The sequence below is a fragment of the Oryctolagus cuniculus genome, chromosome 7 (assembly GCF_051225735.1).
Source record: "Oryctolagus cuniculus isolate XC-2025 breed Fujian yellow rabbit chromosome 7, ASM5122573v1, whole genome shotgun sequence".
Taxonomy (NCBI): domain Eukaryota; kingdom Metazoa; phylum Chordata; class Mammalia; order Lagomorpha; family Leporidae; genus Oryctolagus; species Oryctolagus cuniculus.
In genome coordinates this window covers 105,628,228-105,642,003 of record NC_142873.1, presented here as the reverse complement: position 1 = coordinate 105,642,003, position 13,776 = coordinate 105,628,228, and positions in this window count along the sequence as shown.

Genomic DNA, 13,776 nt, shown 5'->3' with positions numbered 1-13,776 from the left:
TCCAGCAGAAGGTTGGTAGATGCTGGGAAGGCACTGGAATACACCTGTTGGCCGCACATGGCCCCTGCCCTGAACCCAACACTGACTTAACAGTGCGGCTCCTTCAAAGCCCATTTCCATTTCCTTTCTCTCCCACTCCATTTTCCTCCTCCTCTTCTCCTTCTTTTTCTTTTATGGTTTCATTGAGGTAGAACTGACTTACAATATACTGCACACATTTAATGTATCCCATTGGGTGGGTTTGGGTATATGTGTACACCCATGCCCTTCACATCCCTTCTTGTTAGTCTCTCATCTCTCTTACACATAGCAGCCAGAGTGGGGTTTCAAAAACACAAACCTGATGACATCATTCCCCGCTCCAATGCTATCAGTGGCTTCAAAAGCTCAAGTCTTTTGTCATGGCTAACTGTGCCCTGCATGACCTAGAAACGTCACCCAGTGTGCCCCAGCCCCGTTTTTCTCTGTCCTCTTGTACACTTGTCACACAGGCTTTCTCCAGTTCCTTTGGCTCACGAACAGATGAGCTGCTTCTTGCTGTCACAGCCGTTGTTTCACTTTTGGCTAATTTCTATTCATTTTCTAGGTTGCAGCCTAAATGTCCCTCCGATAGGAAGACCTTGTGCAGGTCCTGAGTCCAGATCAGACCTGTTGATGCATTGGCACAGCAGCATGCTCCGTCCTTGAGTTGTTTCCCTCAGAGGCTGTCATTTGATCAACAACTTATTTAATATTGCTTTCTTCTAATAGTTTGTGAGCTCCATGGAGTTAGGAACCGTAACTTTTTGTTCAGTGACAAGTTTCCCGCATCTAGCACAATGTCCGACATTGTGACAGTGTGATAATGTCCTACAAGGAAATTTTTCAGCTACAGTAGAAGAAATCAGTAAATTGTTGCTGTCATTCTAGTTTTGAATGACCTTAGCTTTTCTCATTGTGCACTGTTTAGTTTTATCTTTTCATAGAAGGCAGGATAAGCGTTTGCTCTAGGCAGGTAATGCGTTGGGTCCTGGGAATTGAAGTTGAATAAGAGCTTGATCTCGCCCAGAGCAGTTTGCCAATGAGCAAGGTACAGCTCAAGTTTATATTTTCACAGAAGGATGCAGACAATGGGAAGATTGGGGGTTTTTGTAGAGGCCAGCACACCTACACCTCATATACTCAATGAGATCATTCATCCAAGAGCAGGCAGGGCACCAGCGAAAGGGTCATGGACCCTCTTGGCTGCGCCACTGTGGCTGTGGCCAGGTTAATTAGAGTCGGAGTACAGGCCAGGGTCAGGAGTGCTGAACTGACTCACCCAGTAAAGACAGCAATCCGGAGTCAGGCCAGGTCAGGTTAGCAGGTCGGGGTTCACCCACGAGGAAGCAGAAACCGAGCACCATGGACACTCAGACTCAGTTTGATAAATACCTGGCTGGTTCCCGTGGTGTCACCCTAGCCACAAGACCCACTTGCAGCTAAAGCCTTCTGTGTCTAGGCTTATGGCTTTCCAGTAAGGGCTGGGCCAAGGTCTCCAGGCAAAACGTTGAGCAATGAACCCTTTGTCCAGGAAGCGCCAAGTTTATATCCACTTGGAGCTGGCTGGCTGTGAGTTGTGTCAACTTTCTGAGGCTCAGTTTCCTCTAGCAAACTGAGAATCATGTCTACTGCTCATTGGGGAGATGGAGTAGAGTAGGGCAAATGCTTCTCCATGGTTTATGTCTGTCCCTTTTCGCAAATGATGCTATAGGTATGGGTTTTGCTCTGGGGACCCTTAGGTTCTCTTTATTTACTAACCTGTCTCACACACACATGCACACTTTCTCCAATCTTGGAGAAACCTCCAGCTCTGGTGTAATGAGTTGACGCTTTTCTTGTGCTGTGGAGAGGCACCTAGAACCTAGCAGACTCTCAATGATTATTTATCAGACACGCAGTCAGATAGACGCAGGGAATGGATGAGGAAATGGACAAAGCCTACGTTTAAATCTTTCTATTGCCAATAAAGTGGCCATGGTAACAATGAAATAGTCATAGAAAGCTTTTTAATTTGGGGGAATCAAAATTGAATTAGTTTTTGAACCTGCCCAGAGGAATTTGCCAAGCAGCAAGGCACGGCTCAAGTGTATGCACACAGTGGGAAGACTGGGGACCTTTGCAGAAGCCAAGATTCCTACACCATAGATAGCAGATAAATTCTGACTCCTGACCCATTCAGGGGTTGCCTTGCTGCCCAGTCACCCTGCCCAAGGGCACACCCTTCCAGGGATAACCCCTGTCAATGAGTGGTCGGTGCTAGAGTGTAAGTACCTGGGCTTCTCCACTCAACTCCAGTGGCTTTGGAAGGCCGTGCACGCTGCAGAACTTCTCTGGGCTTGGCTGAGGCTATCTGCATTTTCTGCTCCCTCCTCCTCTCTTCCTCAGATGTTGATCCCTAAGGTACTTTCCTGAGAAATATACTGCACAATAAACCCCCTTCAGAGTCCCCTTACTGGAGGAGGAACCGGCAGTAGATTGGCTTGCCTGCCTTAGAGGGCAAAGAGCTGTCAGGCACAGCTGGGGGGAAAGCTAAGTGTGAGATGATCCCTGCCCTCACAGCCTTACATTCTAGTGAAGAAGTGGCACCTTCATCCGATTCAGTATGGCAGTTACAGCCACGTGGAGGATGCCAAGGAAAAGGAAGGGTGAAACAAGCGCTTACAACCCATCCTCCGACTTCCTAGAATGAGGGAGAGGGAGTGCGGTTAGACAAAGGGGACCACACGAGCTACAACACAGCTTGATATATTGCAGCAATAGAAAAACCAGAGCATCTGGAGCCCAGCACAGTGAAATCTTCCTGCAGGAAAGGCCTCTGTTTTCTGGGGTCTTTTTTTCCTTTGCCTTACACCCATTACTCTAAGCCCTCTGCTCAGAACTGCTGCTCTCCTTACATACACCCTGGCCCTCTTTCCCCTTCAAAATGAATCTATTCTGTGCCTTTGGGTCCTCTTGAACTACTTGAATGATTCAAAAAGAAAAAAAAAAAAAAAACCAGATTGTATGCCCTCCTCGGGCTGTCTGGTTTCCAAGGAAACCAATACCTTGGTTGCAGGTGTGTAGACGGATTATACAGAAAGGAAACAGCGGAGGCAGAGGCCTGAGCCAAGTGGAGAAGGAGGCTTTGCCGGATGCCACGCCAAAGAGGATAAGCTACAGGAGCCAGGACCAGCACCAGGAGCCAGAGGAGCAATGATCAGAGAGCCGGAAAGAGGGTGTGAGGCGGTCAGCGGAAGGAAGGTGGCTGATGCGTGCCTGAGGTGGTTTCTGTAGTTTGGCCAGGTTTTCCTGGGAGCTGCAGGCCAGGCACCCGCCTCGTCCTCAGGTGTGAGTAATGCGGAGAATGGGCCTCCTGGGACCAGCTGGGTGTGGGGAAGGAGGGCGGGGCCGGCCCAGCAGAGAAGGGGGACTCTCTGGAGCCAGAAACCACACCTGTTTACAGCTTTCAAAACTTTATCACCTTTCCGACTTAAGCAGTTTCGTTTCCATGGAGCTTAGGAGCGTGAGCAATTAGCTATACTGTGCCCAGTTTACTGCTCCCTAAGGAAGTGAGAGATAATAACCTTGAACTTCATCCCACCTGCCAACTGTCCTGGCCGTAACTGCCTCCACCGTCTCTCTCTTAACAGTTGTGAGATGCAGACGCATACACACATTGTGCATCCTTTTTTAAGGATGTCCTTGCGTTTCATCTTGCAAGCACTGTGGTGCTGATGGTTTCTCTCCGAAGCATTTTAGGTGGGAAAACGCCTCCTTCCCTCCGCTGCAGCGCCAAGAGGCCAGCACCAGTTTGCTCTGCACACACCCACACTCTGCCTGTAGCTGCATAGCCTTTGTCTCCACCTCAGCACCTCCCCTTCACCCTCAGCTTCCAGCTTCAACGCTGCCTGCTCTAGGAAGCCTCCCATCCCAGGGGTCTCCAGGGGGTGCCTGCTTTGGGGATTCCTTGCCACAGGGGTTCTCTCCTCAGCACCTCATTGACCAGGCTCTGTTGTAAGCTATTTGCTTGTCTCTCTTCTGCCAGCCCCATGTTTTTAAAGACTGCCTTGTAACCCACCCGTGGGCTGGGAAATCAAGGTAGTGATTGTGAAATCAATTGAATTATTTCTTTAGTGATCTTTCTGTTTTACTTGAATCTTAATGAAGTCATGCTTCCTCTTTGACTTCATGTTTTTGCTTCATTGCATATACTAAGAGTGAATGCTGCCTCCTAAAATGTTTTCGGGTGTGTGTATGTGTGTGTGTGTGCGTATGTGTACAATAACAAATAAGACAGACCTAAGCCAGAAATTTTGTAGCACGTGGTATATAGCAGTGTTTATCTTCAACTCTTTAACTGTATCCTACAGTAAGAAAAATATTTTATACTGTAATACATTATCAACAGTTTTTTTTACGATGTTTATTTATTTATTTGAGAGGTAGAACTACAAACAGAGAGAGGGAGAAACAGAGAGAGATCTTCCATCCTCTGGTTCACTCCCCAAATAGCCACAATGGCTGGAGCTGGGCTGATCCAAACCAAGAGCTAGGAGTTTCTTTTGGGTCTTCCATGTGGGAGCAAGGGCCCAAGGACTTGGGCTGTCTTGCACTGCTTTCCCAGGCCATATACAGAGTGAGTGTTGGATAGGAAGTGGAGCAGCCCGGACATGAACCAGCACCCATATGCTGGCCCCACAGGTGGAGGCTTAGCCTACTACGCCACAGTGCCGGCCCCAACACACGCAGTTTTGAAAGTGTTTTAATATATGCCATTTGATTTTGATGTGTACTACTCATGTGAGGTAGATAACATTAACTCATGGGAGGGAGCGTGAGGAGTCTGTGACCTTACCAAAGCCACACAGCTTGTAAGTGTTGGAGCCTAGGCCCTGAATCCAGGGACTCTGGTCTGGTGCCCTTGCTCACCTATGATTTCATATACCTGCACACAGAGAACCCAAGAATCACACTATACAGAATGCGAGCTGTTATGCACAGTGTTGTTCCGAGGCCTAACTGCCTATCCATGGAATGAGGGGCTACGTGAAGGCACTAGAACTCGGGAACATAATTTGGGAGCTAATAACAAGCTTGTTACACACCGATCTTTCTGTCCATCTAGACAAGTTCATTATTTTGACATTGGACTCCATTAGGAAAAGTAGAACATCTACAGACATCTCCTTGAGGCCACCATTGTGGCATAGCTAATGGCCTGGAAAAAGCAGCAGAAGATGGAACAAACATTTGAGCCCCTTCTGCCCATGTGCAAGACCGACCTGGCCCAGTGCTAGCCACTGTGGCCTTCTGGGGGAGAGAACCAATGCATGGACGATCTCTCTCTCTCTCTCTCTCTCTCTGTATGTATGTGTGTGTGGGTGGGTGTGAGTGTGTGTATGTGTCTCCCTCTTTCTTTGTGACTTGGACTTTCAAAGTAAACAAATAATCTTGCTGCGAGGAAATTGGTCTTCTAGCTGTTTCTACCCAAAGGGCCACATGCAGCACATCTAAGCTGTGCTCAACAGATCTCCACGTGGATGGCAGGGGCCCAAGGACTTGGGCTGTCTTCCACTGCTTTCCTGGATGCATTAGCAGGGAACTGGATCGGAAGTAGAGCAGCCGGGACTGGAACTGGTGCCTACATAGGTGCCAGCATTGCAGGCAGTGGCTTTACCTGCTACACCACAGTGCCTGGCTCCCCTGCTTTCCTTTCTGCTGGTCACAGAACCCACACATTGCTACTCCTGGCCCCCAAGATGGGCTGACTCTCTCCAGGAGCCCCCTGGATCTTAGAACTCTGGTCTAAGCTATTCAGCCTGGTACATGCCCCTTGCCAAGCTCAAAAGGAAACATAAAGTTTCAACTTTGATGGAATTATTGGTAAAAAGCTTTCTCCCTAACTGGACGTAGGGCTGTGTGGATGCTTACGGTTGCTGGGGGCCACCCAGGAGAGCCTACCTGAGAGTGAAGTCACCGTACAGAAGAGCAGAGCCAAGGGAAGGGTGCCACTGAGCCCAGACTCGTGTCCTGAGCCCCTGGAGCGCACTGTTCCTGATTGCCTCGAGACCCTGTGGTAGGTGAGCCAACATGTGGCGGGTTCATTCCACGGAAAAGGGCCTCTGAGATAGGACCTAGGCATATTTGTGAGGGAGCACCCAGGGGCTCAGCATCAGCAGAGGAAGCGTCGAGTGAAAGACGAAGAGAGAGCACTCCCGTGCAACACAGTCCTCCCGGCAGCCTCAGCGGTGGCCTCCCAGAGCCATCGGTATTGGACAGAAGGGCCCAACCCCTAACCTCTGGTGTTGATCATTGGTTGATCGTCCTTGGAAGGGCTGCAGCTTTCAAAGCAATTCCAGAAGGGATGAAAGACAGTCACAGCTTGTCTGCTGGCGGCTTTGCACTGGCTGCTGCTCTGGTCCTGGACTGGGGGAGATCTGGGTGGCACACCAAAGGCCCACTGTGCTCCGTATTATGTGCTCATATTTTCTGCTATGGACAATTTCAATTGTGTTTCTTTTTTGTCACTGACAACTGAAGGAATCCTGACCTATATACAAAGGAAGCATTTTCTAGAATTTGGAGTTATCTACATATGTGGGAGGCTGCCAAGGGAGTTAGTGAGCTCCCCATCCACAGGGGCATCTAAGCAGAACCTGGCAGACCACTCTGGAGGGGAGGTGTCATGTACTGCAGGGAAGCTGGAGCTGCGTGAGCTTCCGGTCAAAGATCCTGTGGCTCCGGGACCTCTGAGAGACAAAGCTTAGATGTTCTGGGGCTGGCGCTGTGGTGCAGCTGGGTAAAGCCCCGTCTGTCAGCACCAGCATCCCATTTGGGAGCCAGTTCGAGTCCCAGCTGCTCCACTTCCAATCCAGCTCCCTGCTGATGCATCTGGGAAAGCAGTGGAGAATGGCCCATGTCCCTGGGCCCCTGCACTCGTATGGGAGACCCGGAAGAAGCTCCTGGCTCCTGGCTTCAGCCTGGCCCAGTCCTGGTCATTGAGGCCATTTGGGGAGTGAACCAGCAGATGGAAGGTATCTCTCTGTCTCTCCTCTCTCCGTAACTCTGCCTTTCAAGTAAATAAATAAATCTTCAAATAGATAAATAAATAAATTTAGGTCACGTCTAGTGGACTGACCCATGGGCATCACACGGGCATCCATGGCATCCCAGGCTGGAGCATGTTTTTCCTGGAGAAGCAAAGACACTCGTTGTCCTTAGAAGGCATCTGAAAGGAACGTTTTAACTGGCTTTCCCACAGGCAAGGGAGCTCCCACCGCCACACCCAAAGAGGCCCGCTGGTTAGGCTCGGTCAGTGCCTTCTTGGAGCCTACTCAGCTGAATTCGCCCTCTGTTTCTGCCAGCTTCTGGGTGTCTTCACGTGACCCGGCCTCCCAGGCTGCCATGTCTCTCCCTGAATCAGCCTCCACTGGCTGCTGCTTAGAACGTGTCGAAACCGCAGGTGCCTCCAGCCCTCTGATCGCCCCTGCCAGGGACATGGGGGTAAATTTCCCCAGCCAGTGCCAGGGCCTCCCTCCCCTGAGCTCTGAGCCTCCGGCTGGTGCCATCCAATGATCTCCCAGTCACTACCTGGGCTCCCTCTGACCTGGGTGGTTCTTCGTGGTCTCAGGCTCTGCTGGGTGTCTGTACTATGCTATGAGGTGTCTGTGCTATGAGGAAGGCTGAATTCGGCGTCCGACAGGCCTGGGTTTGGGTGCCACTGGGCTGTGCCACTCACATGGACCAGGCACTGTGCAGCACTGGGCTCCAGCTTCTTCTCGGGTAGAGTGGGGACAGGACGTGGCCTGTACATGATCATAGTCCTGACCACCCCGTGGAGAGCGTGGAGAGCGTGGAGAGCATTCCCCAGCCAGCCATCCTGCTGAGCGTTCATCTATTCTTGATTGGCCCAATACAACCCTTTCTTTTTTCTTTTTTTGACAGGTAGAGTGGACAATGAGAGAGAGAGACAGAGAGAAGGTCTTCCTTTTGCCATTGGTTCACCCTCCAATGGCCGCCGTGGCCGGCGCACTGCAGCCGGCGCACTGCGCTGATCCGAAGGCAGGAGCCAGGTGCTTCTCCTGGTCTCCCATGGGGTGCAGGGCCCAAGCACTTGGGCCATCCTCCACTGCACTCCCGGGCCACAGCAGAGAGCTGGCCTGGAAGAGGGGCAACTGGGACAGAATCTGGCACCCCGACCGGGACTAGAATCTGGAGTACCGGCACTGCAGGAGGAGGATTAGCCTAGTGAGCCGCAGCGCCGGCCCAATACAACCCTTTCAAGAAGGTATTTTTATCCTGATTTTACTCACCAGCGAGGTTATGTAACTTTAGCCATAGTCACACAGCAGGGCTACAACTTGAACCCTGGCCCCCGAATGACAGAATTCTTGCCTCTGTCTGCACTTCGGTACAAGACGAGGAACGCAGAAAGGGGTTGCAATGGTGAGAAGCCTTTTCTGCACATTAGCGTGTATTACTATTTTTTAAAAGCATCCCCGACCGGTTGCCCCTCTTCCAGGCCAGCTCTCTGCTGTGGCCCGGGAGTGCAGTGCAGGATGGCCCAAGTGCTTGGGCCCTGCACCCCATGGGAAACCAGGAGAAGTACCTGGCTCCTGCCATCGGATCAGTGCGGTGTGCCGGCCGCAGCGGCCATTGGAGGGTGAACCAATGACAAAAGGAAGACCTTTCTCTCTGTCCCTCTCTCTCACTGTCCTCTCTGCCTGTCACACACAAAAAAAAAATTCCCGAATTGCCGTGGATCTCAAAGGCACAGGAGCAATCAGATGGGGGGGGGGGGGGGAGGCGTTGCAGGCACACCGGTGAGCAGACTGCAGATGGAACCATGTTGATGGCAACTCTTTCACTCTCTAATTCCTTCAGCCTCAGGAAATACACATGAGGCAAATAGGAAGAAAGTAAGACTTCCTGTTACTTATGATGAACTGGAGCCCTCAAACCAGGAAGTTTATTCTGAGGTTAGCATTGCAGTGACAGACTCCGCAGGAACCGAAATGACCTGTGTCACTGCCCTGCATGAATATCAGTGCGTCCCCAGCCTTCAGCCTGTGCTACAGCTCTGTGGGCACCACAGCCTGCTCCCCCCGCCGCCCTGCAGGGTCAGGAACACCTGGACCCACCTCCCCAGAAGCAGGACAGATGCCACGAGGGGGTTTGTCTTCTTGTTCATCCAAACAACGCATTCGAGCCTGGCTGGAGAGATCAGAAGAACAATGCTGGAGCCACTCAACCCCAAGCTGCTGCCCGAGCAGAGGCCCCCAGATGTCTGCACTCCAAGGTGGACGGAGCTGAGGCGGTCTACAGGCTTGTGCTGCCCACGAGGTGGGCACTGCTGCCGCTGCCGCTGCTGCCGCAGACCAGGAAAAACCGACCCCAAAGCCACAGAGGAGCTCGGGGGAGTCTGCACCAGGGTCAGAGGCTTCCTGCTCTTAACACCAAGAACCTTAACACCAAAAACTCAAATGTAGCAGGTTGCTTGGTATCAAGAAGTCAATTACGAATGCCTAGAATTTTTCAGTGCTACAACTGGAATCTCTGGGTTCTGCTTTGACCCAGTCTTAACTTTTCATTCTGTTGTGGGTTTTGAGTTCCCCCACCTCACCCCACAAGAAGTCAATTTTATTTTATGTACTCACAAAATAAAAAAGTCTTGAATTTTCCGTAAATAAAAAAATCCGTTGTTAAAACAAACAAACAAACAAAAAACCACTCCTCTCAAGTGTCTTGGCAGGTACTGGAGGTGGGAAATTTCCAGGCGGTACCAGACGGTGGCGCCAGAGAGGCGGCAGGCCCCGCAATCCTGCCTTCCGCTCCCAAGTGCCAGAGTTTCTTTCACAGGGTATGCTACATCCCTCAGGTGTCAGCAATCTGTCTACTCCTGTTCCTTACCGCGTAATGAATGGCGTGTCCTGGGGTCCGTCCGCTGCTGGTCACCCCGGGTCCATCAGGAAGAGAGAGCACTTCCTGCCTGCTGCAGAGGAAAACGCATTCCCTTTGGAAAGACCTGAGGTCACCGTCCATGGGCCCCGGACCTGCCTGGCACTTGCCACTGTCACTGCCCCCTTCTGTGGTGCCCCTTGCTGTTCCCAAGCTTGTCTCCTGCTCTATTTTTATAGCAAATGTTCATAGTGGGGGGGCTCCTGCAAGCCCTGGGTAGAATCTGACAAGGGTCAGCCCAGGAATTCCCAACACAGCTGCACCAGAGCTGCAGGTGACACATGCTCATTAAGTTCTGATCGCCTCAGTGCTGGCTTTGAGATTATCTGTGTCACTATAATTTGTGCTATGTAGTCTGCCCATGGATGCTCCAGATAATCATATTTTCTCTGGGTGCTGTGATGTGAAAAGCTTGGGAAACACTGTCCTCATTGGAGCTTCATCACAACTTACAGGGTGATTACTATTAAGATGTCCATTTTAGGGGCAGGCATTTGGTGCAGTGTTAAGGTGCCACCTGGGATGCCCGCACCCCATGTCAGAGTGCCTGGGTTCAAGTCCCAGCTCCGCTTCTGACCTAGCTTCCTGCTAATGTGGACCCTGGGAGGCAGCAGGTGATGGTTCAAGTAGTTGAGTCCCTGCCACCCATGTGGGAGACCAGGACTGAGCTCCTATATCCTGGCTTCAGGCAATCAGGATCAGCAGATGGAGGATCTCTCTGTGTCTCTCTGCATTTTGAAGAAATGAAACAAATAAATACAATTTACATATATGAAAATGGCATTTCCAAGGCCAGGCTTGACTGGACCAAGGTCACCTAGCTAGCTAGTAAGTAGCAGATCCAGAATGACAACTCAGACAGCTTCCAGCATGCTTTTGACCCTAGACCGGAAGTTCCCAGCCCTGGCTGCGTATTAGAATCTGAGGAATTTTTCAAAAAGTTACCAAAGCCAAGAAACTGTCACAGCCCAGAGAAGTCTCAGGAGACATGATGACATGACTAAACGTGTTGTAGAAGCTTGGATCCTGGGACAGACAAAGGGCATTAGAGGAAAAACTGGGGAAATCTAAATAGAGGATGGGCTTCAGTGGGTAATAATGCATCGAGATTGGTTAATGTGACAATTGTACCTGAGCGATGTAAGGAGCTCCTCAGAGTGGGAACTGGGTGCGGAGTATGCAGGAACTACCCTCTGCACCACCTGTGTAATAATTCTGCACGCCCAAAAGTCTTCAAAGGCAAAACACTTGCTTAGGAAAAAAACCCACAAAAATGCTAGGGGTTCCTCCTCCAGTAATTAGATCAGAATCCCCAGAGGTGATCGATCAATCGATCAATCTATCTATCTATCTATCTATCTTTAAAGATTTATTTATTTACTTGAAAGTCAGAGTTACAGAGAGGCAGAGAGAGAGAGAGAGAGAGAGAGAGAGAGAGAGTCTTCCATCCGCTGGTTCACTCCCCAAATCCTGCAACACCCAGAGCTGCGCTGCTCCGAAGCCAGGAGCCAGGAGCTTCCTCCAGGTCTCCCACAAGGGTGCAGGGGCCCAGGACTTGGGCCATCTTCTACTGCTTTCCCAGGTCACAGCAGAGAACTGGATTGGAAGTGGAGCAGCTGAGTCTCAAACTGGCGCCCATATGGGATGCCGGCTCTGCAGGCGGTGGCTTTACCTGCTATGCTACGTTTTTTTACAAAGCTCCCTGGGAGATGCAACTGTTCACTTCAGCCCAGATGGAGACCCCTTTCCTGGCCTCCCATGCCACCGCCTGGAGGCACCTCGAGTGCAGAGATCTCATCCCACTCACCTGCCTACGCCCAGCACCTGACAGAGTGCCTAGCACAGCTTGGGCACTGATGACATCTAAGGTGGCTAAGGGGGAGGAATGAATGGACATCCGCATCTCTCCTCAATTCACCAAGCTCATCAGCTCCAGAGAGAAGACAGTAAATGAAAATCCTGGGTGCTGGAAGGCAGCAAGTCTTCTCAGAGGGTCCCGATTGTCACGGCAAGGTGCTGGGGCCAATCAAGCCTGGACGCCTGCCAGGAGGTGGTGCCTGTCCTTCAGGTGTGTTCTGTGGAGAGGGGTTCAGGCCCCGTGGGGTAGGGCTGAGGGGAGCAGGGTCTGGAATCAGAGGGTTTAGGTTGAAGTCTCAGTTCCTCCATGAAGTGGCTGTGGGATCACTGGGCACTACAGCAGAAAGACAGAAGCAGAAGTGGGCTCGACTGCCGTGCGACGTGGAAACCCAGGGAAGGAGTGGGGCACGCTGCAGAGTTTTGCTTTCATTGCTTTGCTCCCCTCAAGGCGGAGTTTCTGTCGTGAAATTCCACCTGTGCCTTAGTTGGAACCCGCCCACAGAACGGATGGGAACCTGCGTGGTCCTGATGTGAGCAGCTGGGATTCCAGCCAGGGCGTGAGCCTGGGGAGGGAGGGAGAAGGAGCACTGGGTCTGCAGGAATGAGGAAGGGGGCTCGTGCTGGACTTGCTGGGTCTGCCCGCGCCAGAGCCCCTTCCCGTGTGTGTCTGTGTTTGGGGGCGGGGTTGGTTCTGAGAGAATGATCGTGGCTCACTCTCACCAGGAACCTCGCCGAGGGCTACTTGCTAGCTTATTAGCTGTCCATGACATCCTCATGGAGTAATCATTCTCTTTTCAGCAATCTCATGTTATTGATCACGAAACTGAAGCCTGGGGTTATATAACCCACTCATGCAAGGTCGCTCAGCTGCCAGGTGGCTGGACTCGGGTTCCACACAGGAGGTCTGGCTCGGACTGTGTCTGCCCAAGCGCTACCTCGCACCTCGGCGTGGGGGCGCAGCTCCATTTTGCAGCAAAAGCACCACTTCAGAATCTGGACAGAAAGGATGGATCCAGGATCTGCAGCCTTGGCTGTGACTTAGCCTTCCTCGTGTGCAAGGTGGAGACAGCAAGGCTGTCATGAGGAGTGAAGGAGCCATTTCAAATAAATAAATCTTAAAAAAAAAAAAGAAGAAGAAGAAGCCAGAGGGCACACCATGAAGTTAATGGTCACATGCATCCAGGAGAGGGCCTGATGTGCTGTAATGTGAAAATGAATTGGACCAGGTGCTCCCTCACGTCTTCTCCTATGATTAGCTCAACGATCCATATTATTATGTCCATTTTACAGAGAGGTTAATCACTTGCCCTAACAGATACAAGTAAGGAATACGGGCATCAGAATATGGTTGGTTCCACACAGGCCACCACCCTGAGTGTGTAAAGGTGAGGGGTTTATTGATGTGGAAGGTAAAGCCAAGAAAACAAGAGGACTTGTGCTAAATGACCTTAGTGCTAAATGACCTTAGTAGGCTGCAGTTCTTATGTGTTTAAAGGAGATAATGTGTTATAGAAAGCTTTAACTGTTGAATGCTATGTAAATAGGAGGATATTTACTTGTGTCTATCCAAGATTCAGAAGAGCACCCAGTGCAATAATGCAATCTGTGGAGGCTCACAAGCTTCTAAACACTGGGGGAGAGTGGCAGGTGCGTGAACTTCAGCTTCGGACAGACATGGGTTCCAGTCCTTGCTCTATTTTGGAACTCACTAGCTGTAGCCCTAAGCCCATCTCTGGGCCTCACTTCCCACATCTGTAAAATGGGAGGTGGCACCAGGGTACTCCAGGGTCTCCTCCAGCCCTGACATGGTGAGGCTCTGGTCTACCCTCTCCAGATAGCACAACACGGGTTGCGGGCTCAGGTTCACCTTCAAGTTGTCTGGGATAACCTGACAATCCAGAAAGGATTTCTTTATTTCATCATAACTTAATTTCCAAAAAACGTGATTGTTCTTATTATAAA